General features: G+C 34.7%; 1 long non-coding RNA gene across 7 annotated transcripts in view; it reads left to right on the top strand.

Annotated features, from left to right (window-relative positions):
• The window catches only part of LOC104006012 (uncharacterized), an 85,343-nt gene that overhangs the window by 16,484 nt on the left and 43,614 nt on the right, over nt 1-25,245 (top strand). For 2 of the 7 annotated variants that reach the window (XR_010156511.1, XR_001716608.3), the window contains 2 exons: nt 15,614-15,723; nt 23,884-24,119. This is a non-coding gene — a long non-coding RNA (uncharacterized LOC104006012). Of the gene's footprint in view, nt 1-9,771; nt 10,008-15,613; nt 15,724-23,883; nt 24,120-25,245 lie in introns of those variants that run through there. The other 5 variants (XR_010156510.1, XR_010156512.1, XR_010156513.1 and 2 more) reach the window with 5 other exon arrangements.

Raw genomic sequence — 25,245 nt, 5'->3', positions numbered from 1 at the left:
GAATTATACCACATTGTATGCATGTATCATACTATCACAAATACCCCTTAAATATGTACAAATGTTATGCATCAATGAACAAACAACAAAAAAATGTGTTATTTAGGCCACTTAGATTCTGGGGATTTCTTATGACAACAATAGAAAGCTACTATGCTCACCGAGTCATAAGGTTGGATGTGACCGACAATAACCCAACTCATCAAGGCTCATATAGTTTCCTTCTTATGGAAGAAGTACACCCACTGGGATTAAGCACAAGCAGGATCAGAGTGCACAAGAAAGCTGCATGAATAGATATCCCTCACTGCTCTGTCACCCACCACTATTCCTCTCAGCTTGCAACCGTAACTGTATAGAAAATCTGTACAGCTAGCTGAAGGAGGAGCTTTGGTTCACATGTGGGTTAGCTTTGTAGGTGGTGTAAGATAAAAAGTGAAATGCGTCTGTACTATGCAAGCACTACAGAGGTTGCCTTTAAGCACAACCATAAGAGAAAATGCTCTCAATGCCTAGAGCTTCAGGCAGTGCACCTGATCTGTCACTATGGGTGAGAAGATGAGTTATTTGATGTTATTATATATAGCTTATGCACCATGGTTAATTTCCTGACCAGCTGGTCAAATGTGAAAGATAAAGGTTGTAAGATCAGAAATAATGAGTTCTAGTGACAGAGGCATGTAAATGGACACATGGCAGTAGACACAAAGTGTGGTGATTTTTATCGGATATTAGTACTCCCCATGGGACATCTTCCATGTTTAGGAAGAGGCCCTAAACAACAAAGTAGCTAAAAAGGTCTGGCCTGTTATCTTTAGCCAGTTTTTTACACCAGCCATGGCAAAATTGCCACACGAGTGCATAAACATAGTGGCTGCAGTGGCAGAGACAGAGGCTGCTCATTGGCACAGCATAATAGACTCCTACTTACCAAGCCTAATCTAGCTACTGTCACATTGAAATGTCCAACCTGCCAGCCACAGATGACAAAGTGAGTGCATAACAGAACATCATTGTTTAAGGAGACCAGCTGGCCACTTGGTTGCAAGTTGATTATATCCCATCTAGAAGCACTAGCTGTTACACACATACTTCAGCTATAATATGATATTATCTTAAAAATGTAATCCTGAAAAAGAATAGTTAAACAAAATGAAGTCTGGAATACATCTCTATAAAGATAAATTCAATTTACTTAGAGAAAATAATAATACAAGTTTTATGGTAATGTACAAATAAAAATAAATCCATGTTTTCTCATAAGGGTAAGAGAGTGGGAAACAAAACATGGAGAAAAGATACATTAAAAAAAGTTGATCAAGTATCAATGATAGTGTGGCATGAAGAGTGGAGGGTGATTAACTCAACCCTTTGCATATATGGTTCAAATTAGTGTTTAAAAATGGTATGTCTAACTAAAATTTAAAATTAATATTTGATCTTTTATGTATATATTTCTTGTTGGGTTAAATTACAGAATAAAAAGGCAAATACATTAATGATTTAAGACATAAAGAACTAGGAAATGTAGCCAGGTGCTGTGGCTCATGTCTGTAATCCCAGCATTTTGAGAGGTGGAGACAGGTGCAGAGGGGAGCCTATTTTTTGTAGAGATGGGTTGTTGCCATGTTGCCTAGGCTGGCTTGAGCTTCTGGGCAACAGGAGCTATCTTAAAAATATACTTCTGAGTAAAAGAATAGTTAAACAAAATAAAGTCTCTACAAAAAAAAAATAATGAAGTCTCTACAAAACACCGTCTCTGCAAAAAATACAAAAAAATATTAGCCAGGCCTCATGGTGCATGCCTATATTCCTGGAAGGATTCATTGAGCCTTGTATGTTAGGGCTGCAGTGAGCTGTGATGACGCCACTCACTCCATCTTGGCTGAGAGAGAGGTGCTGTCTCAGAAGGAAGGAAGGAAGGAAGGAAAGAAGGAAAGAAGGAAGGAGGGAAGGAAGGAAAGAAGGAAGGGAAGGGAAAATGATTTTTTTAAAATCACAAAGCCTAATTTTTATAGCTCTAGGTTTATTAATTTATTTCATGAGGTCACATTAAATATCATAACCATATCTGTTCATTAATTTTGAAATCTCACTTATTAAAAGGATAATTATTCATTTAAAGTGGTATTTCCTCAAAGGTTTGTAAAGATTAAATGAATTATTATGTAAAGTATTTAGAAAAGGATAAGCTATGAAAACCATATAGAAGTGTTAGTTATCACTATTAGTGCACTAAAGCACAGTAAATTATAAAACAAATATAAAGTGGACATCTAAAGAAAACAAATGACATGTATTTTATTGCAAAAATATATTTATTCATGTTTTTAGCTTAGAAAAGCATACATAGTTTTTAGTAGTGTATATTTTTGTTATGAAAATAGCTTTCCTGCTTTGTGATAGATATTGCTTAGATTGGATATGTAGTACCTTTCTACTAAGTATTTTTAATATGTATGCTAAATCATCAGCATTAAACCAAGAGTGATTATCTTTCAAAATCGGGCATGTCATCCATACCCCAATTTACAATAACCTTCAACTCCTTGGCTCCCACCCTAAAGGGTTTCCATCCATATGAAAAGATTTGGCCATATAAACCCCAAAGGGTCTCCATCCATATGAGAAGATTTTGCCGTATAATTTGTCATTCACATTAGAGCACTTTTGAGAATCCATAAATATACCTTGAAAAAGACATAGTCCATGACTATTCCAGTTAGAATAGGTCCTACAGTCACAAATATAGGCATAGAGTACACATTCTTTCCTGAGAATGACCCTAAATCTACATTAGTTAGCATCACTTTCTTGTAAACACTATGCTCTGAGAAACTAGAGCTTGACCCCACTTTGAATCCTTGCCTTTCTCTCCAGTTTTAATGCCACCACATTAATATGGGTGATCACTGCCACAGCCCCTAACTGTTCCTGCTTCTTTCCCCCTTCTTCCCATTGCATTATCCACACAACAGCAAAATCACACAAGTCAAGAGATCCTGTCACTGCCCATTAAACATGCCTCAAAGACTTCATTTGCCTTAAAACAAAATCCAAAACCCTTAATCATGTTTCACAAAGCCTCACATGACCTGGTCCTTGACTATGACTCCGATGTGACTCTCATTTGGAAGGCATTATTTACCTTTCTTCTTTAAATCCCTTCAACTCACCAGCCTCTTGTCAAACTAAGAATCTATAGGACACCAAAGGGGAAACAGAAGGAAGCGCATAACAAGCATGAGACTTTAATGTGTCTGTCTTGCTCAGGTAGATGAAGAAGGCAATAAATCAGTAAGGCTATAGAGGAACCGAAAAGTACATGCAATATGGTACTTTTAACTCTGAGTTCCAATACTAAGGAATATAGTTTATTTTCAAAAACTCATACAACATTTATAAAAGCTAACCACACATTAAAACAAGGACAATCTTAACTCAGAATATATACCACTAATTATACACACATGTTAATTTGGCCACAATGAAATTAAGTCAAAAATTAATAGTAATGTCAAAAAACCAATTGCCTCTTCTACCAGGAAACATAAAACAAACAACCACCACTACAAAATATGATTTAAAAATATATGGGGTCAAAGGTGAAATATACACAGAAATTGAAGAATTGTTATAAATTCACAATGATATCTTGATGTATCAAACTCTATACAACATAACCAAAGCTATGTTCAGAGAAAAGTTCATAGCCTTAACACAGCTATCAATAAATCATAAATGAAATTGACACCTGCTTCCAAAAAGATAAAACTAAAACAATGAAACAACCTAAAATAAAGAACATCAAAAAAATCAATATATAAGCCAAACTTAGTGTGTTAGAAAAAAAGTAATAAAATAAATAAAGTATGCCTTGAAAAACAGCAAAAATACAGGATTAAATAACCTGATTTTTTAAAAAAGAGAAAACACAAATACCAAAACAATAAATGAAGACAATTTATTAGAAATCATTTTTGCAAATGTATTTTGAAACCTGAATCACATTGGTAATTTTACAAAAAAATAAACTGTGTATAAGTAGCATATCAAAAGTAAATGAAGAGACAGTTTTTAGCACAGTGACAAAGAAGAAATTGACCTTAGTTGAGTTAAGAAAATTTAAATTACTACCTTCCTTAGAAAATAGAGAGATTACTCAAGGGGAAAAAAAAAAAGGCCCGTTACAAAAATTTCCCAGATCTATATGAATTCACAGGGGGCTTTTAGAAACAGAGAGTCCTAAATTTATTTTAAACAATACCCAAGAATAGAAAAAAAAATTCTCTATTCTGTTTTCAAAAAGAAAAACTTTAAGGAAACTTCTGAAGTAATTTTTAAAAAGAAGGTGAGAAAATGACTTCAAGACCTGAAAAAGATGATACAGTATATTACAATTACAGGCCAATTTCACTTATGAATAGAAATAAAAAATTTAAATACAGAATTATTAAATAGAATTCAATAGAACTTTTTAACTTTGTATTGTAGGAAAAAACTTCTAGGGGAATTGGATGTGAAAAGTGTCCCTGGTCCTATGATCACAAAGATTTGCAGCAAGGTCAAGACACAGAAGTAACAAATGCTTCCAGCCTCAGCAAATGGTGCCCCATCTTCTGCATGGGGATACCCATTATTCCAAGCCTGTTTTCGGGGAAAGTGATAGACGATGGTGGTGCCCAGGGTGCAGGGAACAAAGGGGACTGGACAGATGGAAAATACGCATTGGGGTTATAAAATACAATTCTGCAGAGGTCCTTTTCCCCAGACACAACCTAGAAAATGGCAATGAAAAAGATAAGGAAAATTAAAGAGATGAAATCCAAGATCATTAGAAAGCTGTACATACTGATACAGACACCCAGGAACCTCAAAATCACAGGATACAAAGGGAGAAAAGCAGTAATCGACCAGCTAGGACTCAGCTAAGCAGGACAGCAGAGTAAAATCAGGCTCAAGTGCTAACTTCTGGCAGGTAGATCAGATAATCTGAATTATTGGTATTGTGTATGTGGTATAGGGTGGATTGTGTGATTGATTGATTGTTACCTGTATAATTCTCCTTTTGGTAATTACATTGAGTTTTTTTTTTTAAGTCTTTTTTTTTCTCAATACCACCTCTTAAGGTTTTAAAAACTGTTTCATATCTGATTAAGTAAAAATTTTCAATAACTGCATTGGTAAATTGCTAATAAAAATTAAATGTAACTTTAAACAGTCAATAAGCTATAAGTGCCTCTTAATAAAAGTACTGTATAATAGTTTTGAAAAATTCTATGGCTGTCAAATAGATGAATGTTTGATCATGTTTTTTAAAGAAGAAAGTTGAATCAATTGTTCAATGTAGCTATAGCCTTGAAATGAGAATGTATTACCTTTTTTCTTTTACTAAAAGGGATCTCCTCACAATAGTTATTATCCCCAAACATCCCTTAGAGTCTTTATTTTTTATTTTATTTTTATTTTTATTTTTGGGACAGAGTTTCGCTCTGTCACCCAGGCTGGAATGCAGTGGTGCGATCTCAGCTCACTGCAACCTCTGCCTCCTGGGTTCAAGCAATCCTCATGCCTCAGCCTCCCGAGTAGCTGGGAATACAGGCGCCTGCCACCACACCCAGCTCATTTTTGTATTTTTAGTAGAGACAGGGTTTCATCATGTTGGCCAGGCTGGTCTTGAACTCCTGACCTCAGATGATCTGCCCAAAATGCTGGGATTACAGGCATGAGCCACCACACCCAGCCTCATTAGGGTCTTTAAAGAGGATGGCATTGATAGTTATGGCAAGTCAACTTTTTTCACCACTTGACTTAGGAAACAACTTTATATATCATCAAGAAACCTGATTTGTTGAAATGTACAGGCTCCTTCTCATCTTAGAATCATTGGATTACCTTGTTATTCATAGTTCTCCCTTAATTGTAGAAATCTTATGCTCTCTTAATACCACCAGTGGAATCATGAAGGCATCTAAAGGTAAATGGCTACACATCCTGTGCTTGCTCACCTATTCTGCATTACTTGTCTGCAGTAGGGAACCTAGGAGAGTAGTATCTGAGCATATTTCCTGAGCACTTAAATGCTTATTTTGAGGGTTTTCTTCCTCTCTGAACCCTGGAAATAATGTATGGATAACTTCCATTGTTGTCATGAACACTTCCGTTCCTTGTTTCCTTTCAATAGAGGTCTTTCTTATACTGAAATTCCTTTGTGCTTTGGGAAGTCGTTCACTTTCTTTAACCCATAATCACCATATTCTAGTGTGCTTTGGTCTTAGTCAATTCTTGGCACGTTGACAATTTTTATACAAAATATCACCATCCAGAATCCAATTTATTTTCAACATATATAACTGTGATTATTATGGATTGGTGAATAAGAGATTATAAGAAATTATTTAATCTGTAGTTGATTACAAATTATCAATCCATCTCAAATAATCATAACTTTCTTATGAAATTCAAAAAGAAAATCAGAGGATAAAGCATATTTTTATAACTGGCATGTTAATCATTTTATTATCAAAATCTAAATATTTTAAATGAAAAAAACTGTGTTTGCAAACTTTGCCACTGTATATAAATCAGTCCACACACATGAAATTTACTTTTTATGAATGTATGTGTATTTTATGTATGTACATTTATCTTAATAAATATATAAAGCCACATTTGCAGCCTTATTATAAATAAATTTGGAAGATAAAGTCTTTAAGAATAGTCATTAAAATTATCATGTTAAAGTTCTGCTTTCATCGAATTTCATGATATAAGATATATAACTCAGATTAGATTTAAAAATTACTATTTCTAAAATTTTTAAACAAATGCAAATTAACTATGTGGAAAATTATGAACACACACACACACACACACACACACATACATATGCACACATACACACATACTTGGGAAAATCACATCTCTCCCACTATAAAAAAAACTGTCTTTTTTACAGGTAGATTTCTACATTTAAGAATCGATGGAAATTTTGTTCTCGCCTCCTGACAGGCTTTTAAGATCATAACACATGGTAATTTTTTATGTCAACAGTAAAACTGCAAAGAAAATAAGAAGCAAAAAAAGATGAAAGAGTTTCTTCTTAGGCCAAGTATTTCTACCTGTCTGAGGGGAAAGTTGATAAATCATATAATTAGGTGGTGTTTATGCCTTATTAATTAGATGTTAAACAAAGTCTCAGTTTATATTTTCATCCTACACAAATCTGGAAGAAAAGGACAGTTTGATATCATAATATACTAACAATATCAAAAATATTAAACTATACCAATAGAATAAAACAACTAATACACCTCAAACTATTCAAATTCTTCTAAATTTCTTTTCTTAGAATTTGTTTGTTTTCTTTTTTTTTTTAAGTAGGAAACCAAGTGAAACAACATGTCCTTAATGAAGTGTGTGTCTAAAACCATTCAGTTTCTGTTTCTAAGCATGATAGAGCAACAGAGACCAGACTTGTCTTAAAGCTTTAAAAAAAAGTAGACAAATTTATTACACAAAAAATTTACAGATAGATTGCAAAAGCAATGCAGGACTGTGTTCTCTGAGTGTTGGGAAGTGGTAATTAAGCAAAGTCCTAAAATTACTTCTGCTTGTGGATCACTCATAAACAGTTTTCAGAATGCTGTACGGTGGGGGAAACTCAAACCAAGCCTGGGGTTCTCTCTGGATTAAGGAGACAGATATCTGAGATTAGGGAGAGTAAGCCAGTCAGTATTTTTGAAGCAGAGTACTAGAGAACAGGGCAGTGAACAGAAACTCTAGAGAACTGCAGGGGACGCTGTTGAGTGCTCAGAGAAGGCCTGAAGAAGCGATACTTGGGCATAAATCTAAATGTGAAGAAAGCAGGATTCTTAAGATCAAAGAAAGAACATTTGAAGTGTATGGATGAACAAGAGTGAAAATCTAACATAGAAAAATCTGGAATATCTGAGGTTAAAAAATTTCGAAAGTATCATAGGCAATAAAGAAAAGATTGGTAAGAAATGGATCAAGTAAGCAGGGTACAGATGTTGCAGGACTTTCAGGCTTGGTTATAGTTTTCAATTTTGTTACAAATGTCTTGATCAACTATTGAAGGAGACTGACATCATCTACTCTGTACTTGAGAATAATCACACTGACTGTCCAATAGTGGATGCATTGCAGTAGCGCAAGAGTAATGACTGTGAGATGAGTTAGAGTTTTAGGTAGTCCTGATGAGGTCTTATGATGGTGGTTGTAGAGAAGCTGAAGAAAAGTAGTAATCATCGGAACATGTTTTGGCAGTAAAGTCAAAATGTTTACTGATGGTATATGAAGAAAAGGGAGGAATTTAAAATAATTCCTAGATTTTTGTCTGATTCAAAAGAATAGATTTTGTTGACATACAGTAAGATGAGAAAGGCTTTCAGATAGCTAAGATTTATCACCAATTAGAAGGTGTCTAAATTAGGAGTAGCAATCTAGGAGATATCAGTATGTAGTTGGTGATTAGATACACAAAAAAGAGCGAGTTCATATAGAAAGAGAATAGAAAGTGAAAACAGAAGACTGTCAAAGTAAGACCCCTGGAATACTCTAATATTTTTAAAGGAAGTCTGCAAATAAGGCTGAGAAAGATAGACAGTGAGATCAAGGGGAATTTTAGAAAACGGTATTTCCCCAAAACAAAAAATACATAGTAAATACTAATAAGAAAGAGGATCAAGTCTATCACAACTAAAGCTACTGAATGGTAGAGTAAAAGAAAAAGAGAAATTAATCAACACTCTTTGATCACCTTAATTAATAGCAATACAGTGGGGTTGTAGAGACAAACATACAACCAGAATAAAATGAGAAAAGCATAGCCATGAACAAGCAGAAAATACAAAAGAATGAGTTTAGACTAGTATGTCCGAAAAAGGTGGAAAGCATGGAATAAACTTATCTTTAAATGTTAGTTACATTTTCCAATAATTTCCAATATTTTAACTTGTTAATAACTTTATTTCTTACAATATTGTTTTTAGCTTCCAGACACCTTTTAAATTGTGGCACCTCTAAACTTAAAACCAACATTTCAGTTGTTTATTCAAAAAGAATGTAATATACTATATGTCTACTCTTTAGAGATTTTGGGGGCTTTCTGTAGCATATCTACTTTCAGATACCCTGCATTTTGAGAAGTTACTCTGTAAAGCAGACAAGAAACTTTTGGATCGGGCAGCATTTGGATCAGATATGGAAATGAAAGAAGTTTCTTCTTGATTTTTTTTACATCATTTTTATTTTTTATCCCCGAGTGGATAGAATAACTGCACTTGAATTCATTCCTTAAGGATACAGATAGTAATATAGAGAAAAAGAGTTATATTGCCAGAACTTAATTCGAAAGGCAAGAGTAAAAGGAAAAAGGGGTATTGGTAGTGAGGGAGGGCTTAGCTCTTAAAGGACACAGGGAAGTATCCTCCACTTTAACATGAAGAAAATATATGGTCACAAATTTAGCTAGGTTGATAAAACTGATGGTGGGTTAATGAGATACTTCTCTCAATATGGCATCAATATTCTTATGACTTTTATGTTGGAGTCACCATATGAGAGGGAGTGGAAGTAAGTAAGGATTTGACTCAGGAAATTATGAGTATGCTACCTGACACAGAGTATGATGGTTAATATTGAATGTCATCTTGATTGGATTGAAGGATGCAAAGTATTGTTTCTGGATGTGTCTGTAAGGGTATTGCCAAAGGAGATTAACATTTGAGTCAGTGGACTGGGAAAGGCAGATCAACCCTCAATATGAGTGGGCACCATCCAATCAGCTACCAGCATGGCTAGAATAAAGCAGGCAGAAGAGGTGGAGAGATTAGACTGGCTTAGCCTCCCAGCCGACATCTTACTCCCTTGCTTGATGTTTCCTGACCTCGAACATCGAACTCCAGGTTCTTAGGCTTTGGGACTCAGACTGGCTTCCTTGTTCCTCAGCTTGCAGATGGACTATTGAGGGACCTTGTGATCATGTGAGTTAATACTATTTAATAAACTCCCCTTTATATATGCATCTATTCCATTAATTCTATCCCTCCAGAGAACCCTGACTAATACAGGGAGGAATTGGTTTATGTATAGGGAAGAATGGTAGTATTGACTGGCATTATTGAGTTTGTATTTGATATTCCTGACCACTAATTAGAAAGGAATTCAGTCATCACTCTTGCATAGTTTTTTTTTTCCTACAATATTCAAACATATTGATCCAGGAAAATGATACAAAGGTAACTTAGTAAAGCCATAATTGGAATTTTTTTAAGGCAAGTAATTTGGAAAACAAAGGTAAACGAGTTAAGGGAACTCAACAAGAACATTAAGTTGTTGAAACATTGAAGTTACATGTAGAAGAAGGAAAGTGATTAGTAGACTAAAACATAATTAATATGAACAAGAAAATAAAATAACTTTGGATAAGTCAGATAATTCTTGGTTAAGACAAAACACAGCATGTGAACTGATAGATGGAGATGGTGAATAGGGAGTGGGATGTTTGAAAATGGGTTTAGATTTTTGTGATAACAAATTCTGGTGCCAGACTATGGAAATGGTGGCTGAGGTAAAATTAAAAATACAAAAAAAGAAGAAAAGAAAAAAAAATCACTGTTGGAGCTAAAGAGTATATGAACAGGGGGATCAGAGTTTTGGGTGTATCTAACATTTACCTGGATACTGGAACAGCCAACAAAGAATAGGCAGACAAGTGAGGAGGAAGACAATGAGTCAAGTGATGAAAAAAATGGGAGGAGTGGGCTGGGCGTCAGCAGTAACTGCAACTAGGAAGAAGTGGGAAAGTCTGACTGCATATATATCACAGAGCTTGAGCTTCTGAGGAAGTACAAAGAAGAGTTTGATCAGCATCAGCACACAAGGAGTACATTGACCTTGCGTAAGTGGAGGGTGGCAGAAAAAAACAGCTTGCACTTGTAAGGTCTTTGGGGAAAATCAGTGTTAATAGGAGCCAACCAGGTTTCACAGAGCAAGAAGATAAAGGAAACCTGCAGAGAAAACAGTGTATTGATCACCGCATAAATGCTGCTATTTCGAGGATGAAATATTTACGTAGGGCCATATATTTGACAAGTAATCTCAATGTTTATTAAATATACTTTATTAAATCCACACTAATCTCTCTTTTTCATTCAAATAAAGGTTCCTCACTATTGATTAAAAATAATTACTTACATAAATAACTAAATAAACTGATTGTTTCCTGAATTACCTAGTCAGTTGAGATAATTTCCAAAAGAAGTTGTTATAAAACAAGTTGGTAGTTAGTACAATTCTCATGTAACATAACCAGAATGAATTTTGTACTGGATGTTTCATACATGAAAGTAAAATCTAGGCAAGAGAACCAGAATGCTATAACCATACAAGCCATTATATAAGAAAGCACATCTTTTCAGTGTAGAAAACTCATAATGGGAATACTTTAAATCTGCCCATTTCCAAGCCAACATTCAACTCTGCCCTCAGGAGCCCAGTCTGTTATCAGCAGGCTATCCTCTGTAAGTTTATTTCATGTGCTTCCTTTGAATGAAAGTCATTTTTTACTCACCTTCTCCAGTTTTTCTCTTCCCATCATCTATTAAGCCCTCTCTAGGACACTGAAGAAATGCTTATTGCCAAACCCGGTTTTCAATTCTCTTCCACATCCAACTATATAGCTCTTCATTGAGAGATCAGTTGGCAAAGATGAACACTCCATTCGTAAAATGCTTTCTTTGCTTGGCCTCCAGTATATCACCCTCTTTTTAATTCTACATCTAGATCTGTGGCTGTTATTCCTTAATCTCTTTTACCAATTATTCCTCATCTTTATGAACTTAAATGTTGGACTTCCTTCCACTGTTTACTTTCTAAGTCATTTTGTCTAATCTCTAGTATTACATACCCTAATATTCATATTCCTGTATCCAATAGATTCTTACAAAATAAATAAATTTTGCCCATCTTATTGCCTTCCACATCTTAGTGAATAGTAATTCATTTTTTCTAGTTTCTCAGGCAATACATCTTTATTATACACCTTGTATCCAATCTACCAATAACTTTTTATTGGACATATCTACATATTACATACAGAATTCTACCATAATATTCTCTAATGTTCAGTTTCTAGCCATTGTTACTTCTAACTATTAAAATAATAGTGACATAAAATGGTATCCTCAAGAATTTGTTGTGCCTTTATACAACTTTACTTTGAATACAAGGCTTATCACTAAGTCTTGTATCTTACATCTTAGTATCTTACCTCTTACATCTTAGTAACTTGTATCTTACAACTTAGTATTTTACATCTTAGTATCTTACCTTATCTTACATCTTAGTAACTTATATCTTAGTATCTTGCCTTATCTTGATAAGTATCTTGCATTTCAGCAGAGGTCTGAGGGAAGTAAAGAAGCAAGCCATGACTATCTTGACTATATAACCATCCCATTTTCTGTTGTAGTTGTTGTTACTCAGGAGTAAATTATGAGAGCATGGTTTCAAAGGACATTTTGTGAAAAGGTGGTATGTCTCAGAATGATCCATAGCCAAGGTTCTTATCCCTGGTAAGGATATTCCTTCCTTCCTTACTTAGTCATTACTTACTAACCTACTTAGTCACTATTCCCTGAATATGGTATATATTGCATCATCATAATCATGGGTTTTGGAGAATTTCATGCAATGAGTTAGTAAATGCAAAAACACATACAGTTCTTGATTCATATTAGCTAAATTGAGTGTTGCCATAAGAGGTGTTCTATTTTCATTAAAGCAAATATTTACATATATTTTTTGTGAATATAATTGTATTTTAAAGAATGAACAACTGGAATTCAGGATCAGAATTTATAAGATACATTCATCAAAGCTGTCATTGCATTTGATGCTGCCTCACAGCAGGACAAGCAAGTTGAAGAACTACATTGAATTTCTATTGAGTTATTGCTATCATTATATGGTTATCCCCAGGATGACACAATTCAATTATAGCAGCCTTTGTATGACTTGTGTATTCAGTTAATGTAACCTCATAAATTTATTAAATGCCAAAATGAGGGCTCTTGTTTTTCCAGTGTGTTTATCAAACAATGAGTTCATATTGTTGGCTCTAAAAACCTTGCTTTAGAGTAATTAAAAGCAGTACTTATGTCACCCAAGGGCAATTGCTGCTTATTTATTTATTGTTTTATAATTTACCTTCATTAGTTCAGAGTGACGGGGCTAACTATAGAACAAGTGTCAGGTTATTAGGATGTTATGACTACCGACCATTTGAACTCACATATTCAGTGAAGTGCAAATTTCAACATTTAAATAGTATACCCATTTAAAAGTTATTAAGAGAAGTTGTGTAGACCACAAATAAAAGAAAAGCACACAACTAAATTTGGTCAAACTTATTTCATGCTTATTTTGTTTTGTTTTTTTCAATTATATATTCTGTGGGTACATGGGCAGGCTTGTTACCTGGATAAACTATGAAACGATAAAGTTTGGACTTCCAGTGAACACATCAAACAAAATATGAACATTATACCAAATAGGTAATTTTTCAACACTCACTCTATGCTCACTCTCCGCTGTTTTGGAATCCCCATGTCTATCATTGCCACCTTCATGCCCGTGTGTACCCATTGTTTATTTCCCACATATAAGTGAGAATATACAATATGTAATTTTTTTGCTTTTGAGTTATTTCACTTAGGATAATGGCCTCCAGCTCAATATATGTTGCTGTAAAAGACATAATTTCATTCTTTTTTATGGCTGCATAGTATTCTAGGGTGTATATACTATACCACACTTTATCCAATTATTTGTTGATGGATAATTAGATTGATTCCATGTTTTTACTATTGTGAATAGTGTCACAATAAATATATGAGTGTAGGTGTATTTTTTATATAATAATTCATTTCCCTTGGGTAGATCCTCAATAGTGGGATTGCTAGGTTGAATGCTGGCTCTATTTTTAGTTCTTCGAGAAACCTCCATGTTGTTTTTCATAGAGTTTGCACTAATCTACATTTCCAACAACAGTGGATAAGTATTTTCTTTCATCTGCATTCTCATCAACATCTGTTGTTTATTGACTATTAAATAAAAGTCATTCTGATTTGTAGAAAATGGTATCTCATTGTGCTTTAATTTGGATTTCTCTAATGTTTTGTGATACTGAGCCCTTTTTAATATGTTTGTTTTGTTGGCTGGCCACTGTATGTCTTTTGAGAAATGTCTGTTCATGTCCTTTGCCCACATTTTAATGGGATTATTTGTTTTTACCTTGTAGAGTTGTTTGAGTTGCTTATGGATTCTGAATATTAGTCCTTTGTTGTATGCATGGTTTGCAAACACTTTCTCCCATTCTGTAGGTTGTCTCTTTATACTGTTGATTAGTTATTTTGTTCTGCAGGAGCTTTTTAGTTTAATTAAGTCCCATTTGTCCATTTTTGTCTTTGTTGTATTTTCTTTTGAAATCAGTCATAAATTCTTTGCTTAGGTCAATGTTCAGAAGAGTTTCCCTAGGTTTCCTCCAGGATTTTTATTGTTTTAGGCCTTACATTTAAGTCTTTAATTCATTTTGAGTTAATTTTTGTATATAATGACAGATAGGAGTCTGCTTCATTCTTCTCCACTCTCACTACCCCTATTAACATAGTCCTGGAAGTCCTAGCCAGAGAAACTAGGCAAGAGACAAAAATAAAACACATCCAAATTGAAAAAAAGAAAGCAAATTATCTCTCTTTGCTGATGACATGATCTTATATCTAGAAAACGTTAAAGATTCCTCTGAAAGATTACTAGACTTGATCAATGACTTCAGTAAGGTTTCAGCATATAATACCAATGAACAAAAATGTAGTAGAGTTGCTCTAAACCAATAGCATTCAAGCTGAGATCCAAACCAAGAACTCAATCTCATTTATAATGGCCACAAAAATGAATAATTAAATAAATAAAAATAACTGGGAATACATTTAACTAAAAATATGAAAGATCTCTGTAAAAGAACTACAATGCACTGATGAAATAAATAATAATGACACAAATAAATGGAGAAATATCCCTGGCTCATGGATTGGAAAATCAATATCATTAAAATGTCCATATTGTTCAAAGCAATCTACCCATTCAATGCAATTCCTATCAAATTACCAACATCAGTTTTCACAGAATTAGGAGTAACCATCCACAAATTCTTATGGAGCCAAAAAAAAAAAAAAAAAGCCCAAAAGCCAAATTAATTCTAAGCAAAAAGAACAAAGCTGGAGGCATTGCGTTAGTTGAGGTATCACATTACCATTTTTTTTTTGCAAGCACAGATCAAGTCTATAGTAACCAAAACAGCATGGTTTGAGAACAAAAATAGATACATAGATAAATGGAACAGAATAGAGACCCCAGAAATAAAGCCATATCTCTACAGCCAACTGATCTGTGGGAAAGCTGACAAAAATAAAAACAGTGCAGAAAGGACACCCTATACAATATATGGTGTTGGGAAAATTGAATAGTCATATGCATAAGAATGAAGCTGGACCCCTGTCTCTCACCATATTTTTAAATATCTTTTTAGGGAAAAAAACCAACCAACCAACGAACTGAGCCTGAAACTGGTAACACAGATACGTACAGCATCATATTTAAGTAACCAATCGGAATTATTGCAGTGGAGATGTTTTATTGGTAAGAGTAACTAACCTTTTATTCAGAGTCATCTGATACTATGTCTATATATGCATAAAACCTAATCAAAAAGTCATCTATGAATGTGTACCTGTATCTCTGTGTGTCTATATTATATCTTGGAAAATTAATGTCTTGTTCTGAAATTTTAGCTTTGGCAATCACTAAATAAAGGTCCATCTGAAAGTTAAAATAAATGGACACTCCTTAACTAACTTCAGGAAATTAGAGATACATTTAGATGTATATATTGTTTTGCAAACCAGATATTAATTTTCACAAAGTTTATACACAGATGTGTGAATATAAAAATACTAAAATACTGACTATTGATACTTCATCTTATCTAAATATTAACTGAAGAGAACCGTTATTTTGTTCTTTAAACACATATGAACTAAGTACCTGTAAACTCTGTAATTAGTGAGTTTCTGGGTATTCAATAAAAATATGCAAAATATAATTTCCAGGTAGATTATAGCATTATATTAACAAAGTAATAAGTGAACTAGGTACCAAAACTAAGTAAATTATGTACTAGGTACTATGGTAAATTTATTACATGTGTTATTGATATATAATTGCTACATAATTGATGAAATTAAGTTAAGTCCCATAATTTGGAGATGATTTAACTGAATGAGCAATAAAATAACTCCTCCATTTCACACAGCTTTTAATTGTCAGAGCTGAGAAATGAATGACACATTTTGGCTCTAGATCCAAATGTCTTCACTGCTATATTTTGTTGTGCCTCTAGAGACATATAGACAAAATATTTCTCTAAAAGTTTGTTACAGATTCCATGATACCTATGTAAAAGGACCGGTATTAAAAAGTGGACAAAGCAAGGCAAGAATTCAAATCTACTCTCTTAACTTGAATGAAGCAAGTCGAGAGAGTTTATGTAGGATACCACCCAGTTGCTGGGTGTTGAAAAATTAGTCAGTGTCCATGAGATAGGTGAATCAGCTGGTCAAGAAGCAATACCTAAATAAAGGATTCAGTTTTAAAATATTCTAGCATTATGAAAGAATGTCAGGAAGTTCAGTAAGGCTAGAGGATATGATGCAATTAAGGTGGAGGAGGAAAAAGGAGGAGAAAGAAGTCTGAGAAAAGGCAAAATGTTACACTATTCTTACACTTTCAAATATAACACATATACAAGATAATTCTAGGAGAAACCCCAATAAACCCAAAATAGATTTATTTTAATACAAAAAGCAATTAACATAATTTTTGAGGAGTTTTTAATGCTTATTTTGGGGCTAAAAGTGTATGTAAATTTTAAATGATGAGGTGATGTAAAGAAAACTATCAAATGTATAATAATGCTCAAGTATGGCAAACAAAATTTGGAAAAACGTTGGGAAATTAAATTTATGTACAAAATAAGGAGCTTAACCTTTATCTGAAGAATAGTTAAGAGCAGTTGAAAGATTAAAAACATTTTTGTGTTAAGAGTTTTTATCTTGGAAATATTCGCTTAGCCTGAGTCTAAGGAAAATTTGGTTCCTAGTAAAGTGTTGGAAGGTAGGCAAAAGATACTGCTGAGGATGGCTGGGCACGGTGGCTGATGCCTGTAATTCCAGCACTTTGGGAGGCTGAGGCAGGTGGATCACGAGGTCAGGAGTTCAAGACCAGCCTGGCCAAGATGGTGAAACCTCATCTCTACTAAAAATACAAAAAAAAAAAATTAGCCAGGTGCGGTGGCAGGTGCCTGTAATCCCAGCTACTTGGGAGGCTGAAGCAGGAGAATCACTTGAACTCAGAGGGCAGAGGTTGCAATGAGCCGAGATCATGCCACTGCACTCTAGCCTGGGTGACAGAGTGAGAAAAAAAAAAAAAAAGATACTTCTGAGGATGACCCAGGTGATTCTGACTTGGGAAAAGTGGCGGCTACTGGTACCACCCAATGAAATGCAGAACAACAGTTGTTTTGTTTTGTTATGTTGTATTTTGAATTTGACGGGAGCACGTTAAAGATTTCCAACTTAGACATATTCAGGTTGAACGCTGAAGTGCAGATGACAATACAATGGGCACTGAGGGTCACTAAGTGCTTTGATAGAGAAAGTGACTTTCATCACCAGAACAGTTGTACTCATAAGCAAAGCACATGTTGAAATGGTATAAATGCATTTTGTACTATGAGACTTCAAAAATCTTGTGATCAGACAATGGTTCAAGGCACTTGGATCTAAATATATAGGACACACACTAAAAATAAACTCTTGCTTTCTTTACTGAACCCATTTGATCAGAATTTGTAGGTTGTGGGGCTTAGGACTTTGTATTTTTAACAAGTTTCTTACATAATTTATAAGCATAGCCTAATTTGAAAACAATTACTCTTAAATGAATTTAATCCTTCCGTCGATGCCTGCATTCCACACACCCTGCTACCATTCTAGGTGGTTAAAATAATATACAAAACATAAACCAGAGTAAGAGAAGGGGTGCTTTTTGCTCAATTTCAATAATCACGATAGAAGAGTCCAGGTTCAGAAAGATAACATTCATAATTAAAACAAATCAGATGTAAGAGTTGGGTCCACATGTCTCTTAAACTAAAGGGGGCAGCTGGTATTACACGCCAGGTGATTGTCCTCTTGCTAGCGTGTGGCTGCAGTGTCATACATTTGTATGTGTTTTAGATGTTTAGTTGGCAACCAAATTTAGAACAAACACAATATATCTATGGGCTGGTTTCAACTCGTTCATCTTTTTGAAGCTCTTCTCAAATTTATCCTCATCCATTGTTTTTTATAGAACAAGGAAGAATTTCAAATGATGGTATCCCTTAATTTTCCACCCCACTACTGATATAATTCATTTGTAAATGGATATAAATATATGAAATGCACAATTATGCTTCTAAGGGTTGATGTATAGTAGGTCACCAATCGCTCGGACACTTGTCATTAATAATGGACATTACTACTTTTTCTCTAAATAGCTGTCTCTGATCAAGGATCTAGACTATAGCACTGCTTAATATATGATAGTTACCCCAAGTCTTGACATTCTAAAACTATCACATTTTATGCTGGCAATGTATCTCCTTGCTCAGTAAAGGAAAAACATCCAACCCCTTTAGTCCTCTAGCTTTGTCTTTCAGTGAAACAAAAGTTAGTTTCTTTAAACAATGACTCTGTGAGTTATTAATAATCATAATAGCGTCTGCTAAATGAATATATTCCATTTGGCAGAAACTTACATAGTTTCAGACAGCAACTTTGGGCTTCTATGCTAAATACATTCAGTCTTTTCTTTCAAATTTTATTCTCTATACTCCTCTACCTTACTCCTCTTCCCAGAAAAATGACCACTGTGTTGCTATATCACGTGGCTCTCTGGTCTTCTGGCCAAAGGAGAACTGCAGGAGATGAAGAAGTGAAGTGTAAGAGTGAGATGGGAATTTACTTTCCTAGCATCCTCCCTGAAGGCTTCTCCACCCCTCCCTGAATCAAAACTCCCTCCAGCGTGGCTGTTTCTTCATTACTGCTACTCAAAAGTGTGATGCAAGGACCAGTGCTGGTGAGAAAGCATCTGGAAACATTAATTGTAATTCTACAGAAAAATTTTAGGTCTACTGGGTTTAAATTTTAAAAGCAGACCTGGCATTTTGTCTTTTTAAATTTTAATTTTTCAGTAATTTATTTTGATTTTATTTTACAATAGTATCTGTTTGCATAGGACTACAAAGTAAACAAAACAAAACTAGCACACACAAAAAATTGATTCTTCCTCATAGATAAAGTTGCCAGACTGAAAAACTAAAAGTAAATAAACCAGTTAATTTTGAATTTCAGAACAACTATTATATAGTATCCAAATATTATATGGATTTTCTTTGGCAACCCCAAACAACCCCTTCTCGAACAGATGGTTCGAGAAGTGCTGCTCTGCATGATCCTGTCTTCTCAGGTTTTAACATGCACTTGTAAGCTTTGCCCTTTTGGAGGTAGGGTTGGTAACAGCTCTAATGTCAAGAGCAGGGGCTTGCATGATTCCTGTGGTTTTCCAACATTATGCTCATACCTTTTTCAAAAGTTCCTTTACTAAAAACTCTCCTTTGATGAACCTAATTTCAGTATGCCATCTGTTCCTTGCTGGGACATAAACTGATACATCTTCCATGCTGAATTCTTTCAGTTGTTTCTAAATCCTAGTGTGCAATGCGCTTCCCAGTCTTCTCGCTAGATTCTTGCTCCTCAGAATTGCCACATTGTATATACCAACATGTTAACAAAAGGAATAGAAACAGCCACTGGATGCCTAATTTGGGGGAGACAAGAGCCGTTAAGCTGCCAATCAACATTATCCAGATGTCTGCATCCGGTTACCTCATTCCTCAAATCCTTTTCTCCCTCTGGCTAACCACTTTCAATATGTAGTTTACTTGCTCTCAGACTCTTGTCACAACCTTTTCTTAATTACCCTAATTCACATCCTGCAACTTTGCAATGGAGAAAATGAATAAACTTGCTGTGGACTAACAGTGACTGAATATGACACTGAGCACTCCTGTTTTCCAGTTTTACTTTTGTGCCCCATATGGGAACAGATCCAAGACTCTCCCAAACAGCAATGGTTTATCTCACCTTCACAAAGAATGCCAGAACTCTTGGATTGACAATTCTTTGTTCAACTCTTTTCAGGCAACTAACTCAATCACAGGAAACTCTAATTTTAGATAGTGTCTTAGGTTGAGCCGAAATCTGCTTCCTTGTAACTCTGAACTATTAGTTCTAGTCCTGCTCTCTGTAGTAAAAATATGTGTGTTCTCTTCTATACTAGACATTTATTCATTCTATCGACATTTACTGTGTGGCTAAAAAAAATATGTCATTGTATTAGACCTCTAATTATAATATGCTGCAATGCAATGACTTTCTTTGTGACTGATTATACACACACACACACACTATTTGTATGTTTTATAAAAACCATGTAAACTTTTAAGATATAATTATATCTATATGCAACTTAATCCTGCCTTACAGTACTAGTACTAAATTACATAGAGCCTCTAAAACTATTCTGTAAGCAAGCAAATAATTATTTTCTATTTGTGAGAAAAATAATGTTCCCAAAATTAAAAGGAAAAAAATACATGCATTTGGAGTGAAATCCAAGTCTACCACTTATTAGCAGTGTGATCCTGAGCAAGCCATTTAATTATTTTACAACTGGTGGATATAACACTTTTATTACACTATTACTAGCAGAAAGACTCATTTTCATTTTTGCCAGCCATGTGATGCTACACCCATTTTTTTTAATCTATTCTGCTCAACTTTTCTTCTTTTTTGTATGTAATGTTGGACTCAGTTTGCTAATCTGTTGTTTAGAATTTTTGCATTTGTTTTTACTCAAAATTAACCCACAACTTCCTTTCTTTCATTGTCTTTGCCTCATTTTGGTATGAAAATGGACAAAACAGAAACAAAAGCAAAGCACACACACACACATTGATCAAAATGGTCTTATCCTTTCCCCCAGCTTGACTAAAGTTTGAGCTGTTTTTCTTTGACTATAGGCCTCTAGCCTCCATTTTCTTAGAGTATTTACTTTAGAAATCTTGTACATTTGTTCTCAGCTCCTTTGAGATGTAGTCTTTTTCCAGTTTTGCAGCCAGGGATGTTTTTCTTAAGGACCTGGGAGCTATCTTTTCGAAGTGTCATCATATGTCATCATAGAAGGAGATAGTGTCCTTGTCTCCCAGTCTTTGTGGGAAGATAGGAGCCCAAATTTGCTAAGTACCAATGAGCAAACACAGACAGTCTACTCACATTGACCAGCCTTCCCACTAATATTCTCAAACACTTCTCCACTAGCTTCTTTTTTTTTCTTAACTTTTCTTTGACAATATATACACATGTTCCCCTTTCACCTCTTCTTTTCTCTCTGCCCCTTAAGCCCTTTGTAAAGCTCATTTTTTTTTTTTTTGAGATGTAGTTGCACCCACCACTATGCCCAGCTAAGTTTTTGTATTTTTAGTAGTGACGGGGTTTCACATGTTGGCCAGGCTGGTCTTGAACTCCTGACCTCGTGATTCACCCACCGCAGCCTCCCAAAGTGCTGGGATTACAGGCGTGAGCCAACGTGCCCGGCCTAAAACTCACTTTCTTATTATATAAAATGAGTCGAAGAAGGAAAGGCATGTGTCCTATTTACCATCTTTACCTAGAAATATTCCTCTGTTAGATGTATTCAATTTCCAAAAATATTTTTCCAGGGCTTTTATTTCCTTGTAGTGAGAGGAGCATTGATATTAGCTGGGTGCACAATGTTTCCTGATATCAATTATTCTTTTAGGAAAGAAGATTGTGAGTTATGCTTCTCGATATAAGTTTCATGAACAACATTTCTTTATCTTTTATTTCTTTATACCAAGCAACTGGCTCATGGCCAAGTACTTATTAGGAACAATGTACATGCCAAATGATTTAATTAATTTACAAGTTTGCTTTATGTTCTATTATCCATGATGACCTTTCACAATTACTCCATACAGAATTTCTAATGGAACTTGGTCCTAGGCTGTGATGGATCTGTCCTTCTCATATAGTAACCCCAAGCTTGATGGTGTATTTCATGAGAGCAGTTACATTGGCTACATTTTACATATTGTTTAACTGGTAAAGTGAATCTTAATTTTATCCGATTTCAGGAGCAACCTAGAGGCAGTCTATCTGTGTTCAAGGAAGCATAGGGCTGTGTAAGTCCCAATTTGGGCAGATAACTTGAAAGACATAAAATTATTTTAATATTTTTTAAATATTTAAAATAACTTTACTCATACATCTCCACTACATTCCACTGTTTTTTCCCTATGTCAATTCCTCATAGGTTGTTGAACATTAAGATTGCTGAGGAAACGTGGGGAGATTTTTTTATAGAAACATTTTAAAAAATAAGTAATCATATAATTTTAAAAATTAACCTATGAGAGGTCAGTGTCCACAGGAACTCCAAACCATTCCAACAGAAATTCTCATTTTTGTAATACCTTTTCTCCAAGCCATTATCCACCAAGATATTACAGTAGTCTTATAAGCTATAAATGAATTAGAGTCACTCTTCTGCTTAAAATACTCCAGTGCCTCCCTTTGTTCAACAAATAACATGAAAACTTCCTTACACATCCTTGGAGTTCTACCTGTGTTTTTGGTGCCTGGCTCAGATGCTGGTCCACATTAAGGGTTTCAATCCATATCTGTCAGTTACGTGGAGGAAATTACGACCCTCTCACTGACTTAGCTTCTCCCCTTGCATTGCACTAAAAAATATGCATTTTGAATTGCATTTCTTGCTAATATTTTCAATGGATATGTGATGTTTAAAGAGTTGAAGGTAACTTACTGAATGAGACCACATGATTCTTGATTTGGAGGATGAAAACAATGATAGCCTATATAAACATTTTTATGGTATTGAAATACTGCACATGGCTGATATTGTTTTCAGAGTCTGCAGACTAAGTTCAGTTAGAGGAGAAACTTTTTCATGTTGATAATTTGGGAACATTCTTCTAATGGAGAGAATTGTGTTACTGATATTGCCTCTTTTTATGTTTAAAGGACTAAAGACAAGTCCTACTTTTATCAGACTCAGAAAGAAATGACACCTTACTAAATATTTTAAAAAGGTGTCTAACACCTTAGAAAGGGTTTGAATGAATTCTTCGTGGAAATAGCATCCACAGGGAAAGGAAGAAATACACTAAACTTTAGCTTCATTGTAGTTGATTGTAAGAGTGCATATGAGACTATGAATATCATTTAATATACCTTATAGTATCATACATTTTAATACATTTAAATAAAATATTCTGAAATTCTGTTCTAGGGAAGTACGACACTTCTCTGACAATAAAACTGGCTAATTTTCACCCAAGCCCTGACTATTTTTTCTTTAGCAACAATTTAAATGGCTTTTAGAAACTCACTCAAGGAGTCATACATTATTCTACCCATGATAAACAAAAATGTGTACTGATCTCCAAGTCTCACTTTACTTCATTGCTAAGCTCCTTACCAACTAGATTTTACACTGCTATATTTGTCTACATTCCTCTGTCTTTTAATTTAGGTGGGAAATATGGTATCACACCATTTCAGACATCAGGAGATAATTATCCCTCTCTTCTAGGAACCAACTTCTTCAAAGGAGTCAGGAATTATTTATGATAGAAACTACTGAAACAATACTAAGGAGTTCATAGGTTGCTGAGAAGGTAGCTTCCTGCCCTCTGCTTGAGGAACACGGATGGAAGAAAGGAGAAGATTTGGTCAACACAGCTCCTGAAATGCTGATTAAGCATTATGGGATTTAAGGTTTCCTGGCCAAGTCTGAGCTAAAATGTTAACACTCCTGAAGAACCCCATAAAGAAAGAAAAACAAAAACAAAAAAAAATCTCTCGTTTTTTTGCTTCTCAGTCAATCTTCACACTAGGGTGAGGGATATACGGGTCGTTCTTAGGCTAAGAAAAAGAAACACTGCATGGTACAGATCATATTTTCTTCACTAAATTCAACTTTACTTAGCAAAATATTCAAGTGTCTTAGCTGATTCAGATGGGATAATTTATAAACAGCATAAATATATTGCTCACAGTTCTTGAGGGTAGGAAGTCCAAAATGAAGGTGCTGGCAGATTTGCTGTTTGGTGTGGCTCTCTGCTTCATAGATGGCATTTTCTATGCGTTCTCACATGGCAGAAGAAGCAAGGAAGTGCCCTTCAACTTCTTTTACAAGGGCTCTAATCCCATTCATGAAGGCAAGTTAGTTTTAACTTATGAATTTGGGCAGGGAGTGGGGATACCAATATTCATATCATAGCACCATGTAAAGGAAAAAGTAAAGATTCTAGTTATGGTACCTATGTATAAAAGCCGTTGTGTAAGATTCAACAGGGCCGGTATCATAGCTGTGTTTTTTACTACTAATATGGAATCTCACAAACCCAAGTGCAAAGTAGAATGAGATTGCTATGTTAGACTTCCTTTTGTTCTTTATACCTCTTGTCCTTAAATTTTGGTGCACATGTTGATCACATTAGCAGGTTTCAGACATCTGAATGTACAGGTTTTATTAATTTAGATTAATATCTCTAAGAACAAGGACCAGAACTCATGATTGTTTAAACCTCACCATATAATTCTAATGTACAGCCAAAGTTGATAAACATTGATATATTAGTTTGTTTTTTGTTGCTTATAATGGAACATCTGAATCTGGGTATTTGATAAGAAACAAAATTTATTTCTCACAGTTCTGGAAGGTGGAAGGTCCAAGGTCAAGGGATACCATGTAGTGAGAGACTTCTTGCCTGTGGGAACTGTCTGAAGAGTACCTGGTGGTGCAGTTGCTCATATAACAGAGATGATCTTGGCATATCCCTGGAAAAAACATTATCTCATGGTACATGTGTTTCCTCTCCTCCTACAATTTTGGCCAAATACAATCTATTCTTCCTTCCCTTGCCATCAGAAACTTGATGTTTGCGGGGAG

The sequence above is a fragment of the Pan troglodytes genome, chromosome 3 (genome assembly GCF_028858775.2).
Source record: "Pan troglodytes isolate AG18354 chromosome 3, NHGRI_mPanTro3-v2.0_pri, whole genome shotgun sequence".
Taxonomy (NCBI): Eukaryota; Metazoa; Chordata; class Mammalia; order Primates; family Hominidae; genus Pan; species Pan troglodytes.
This window is presented reverse-complemented; position numbering and strand designations above follow the sequence as displayed.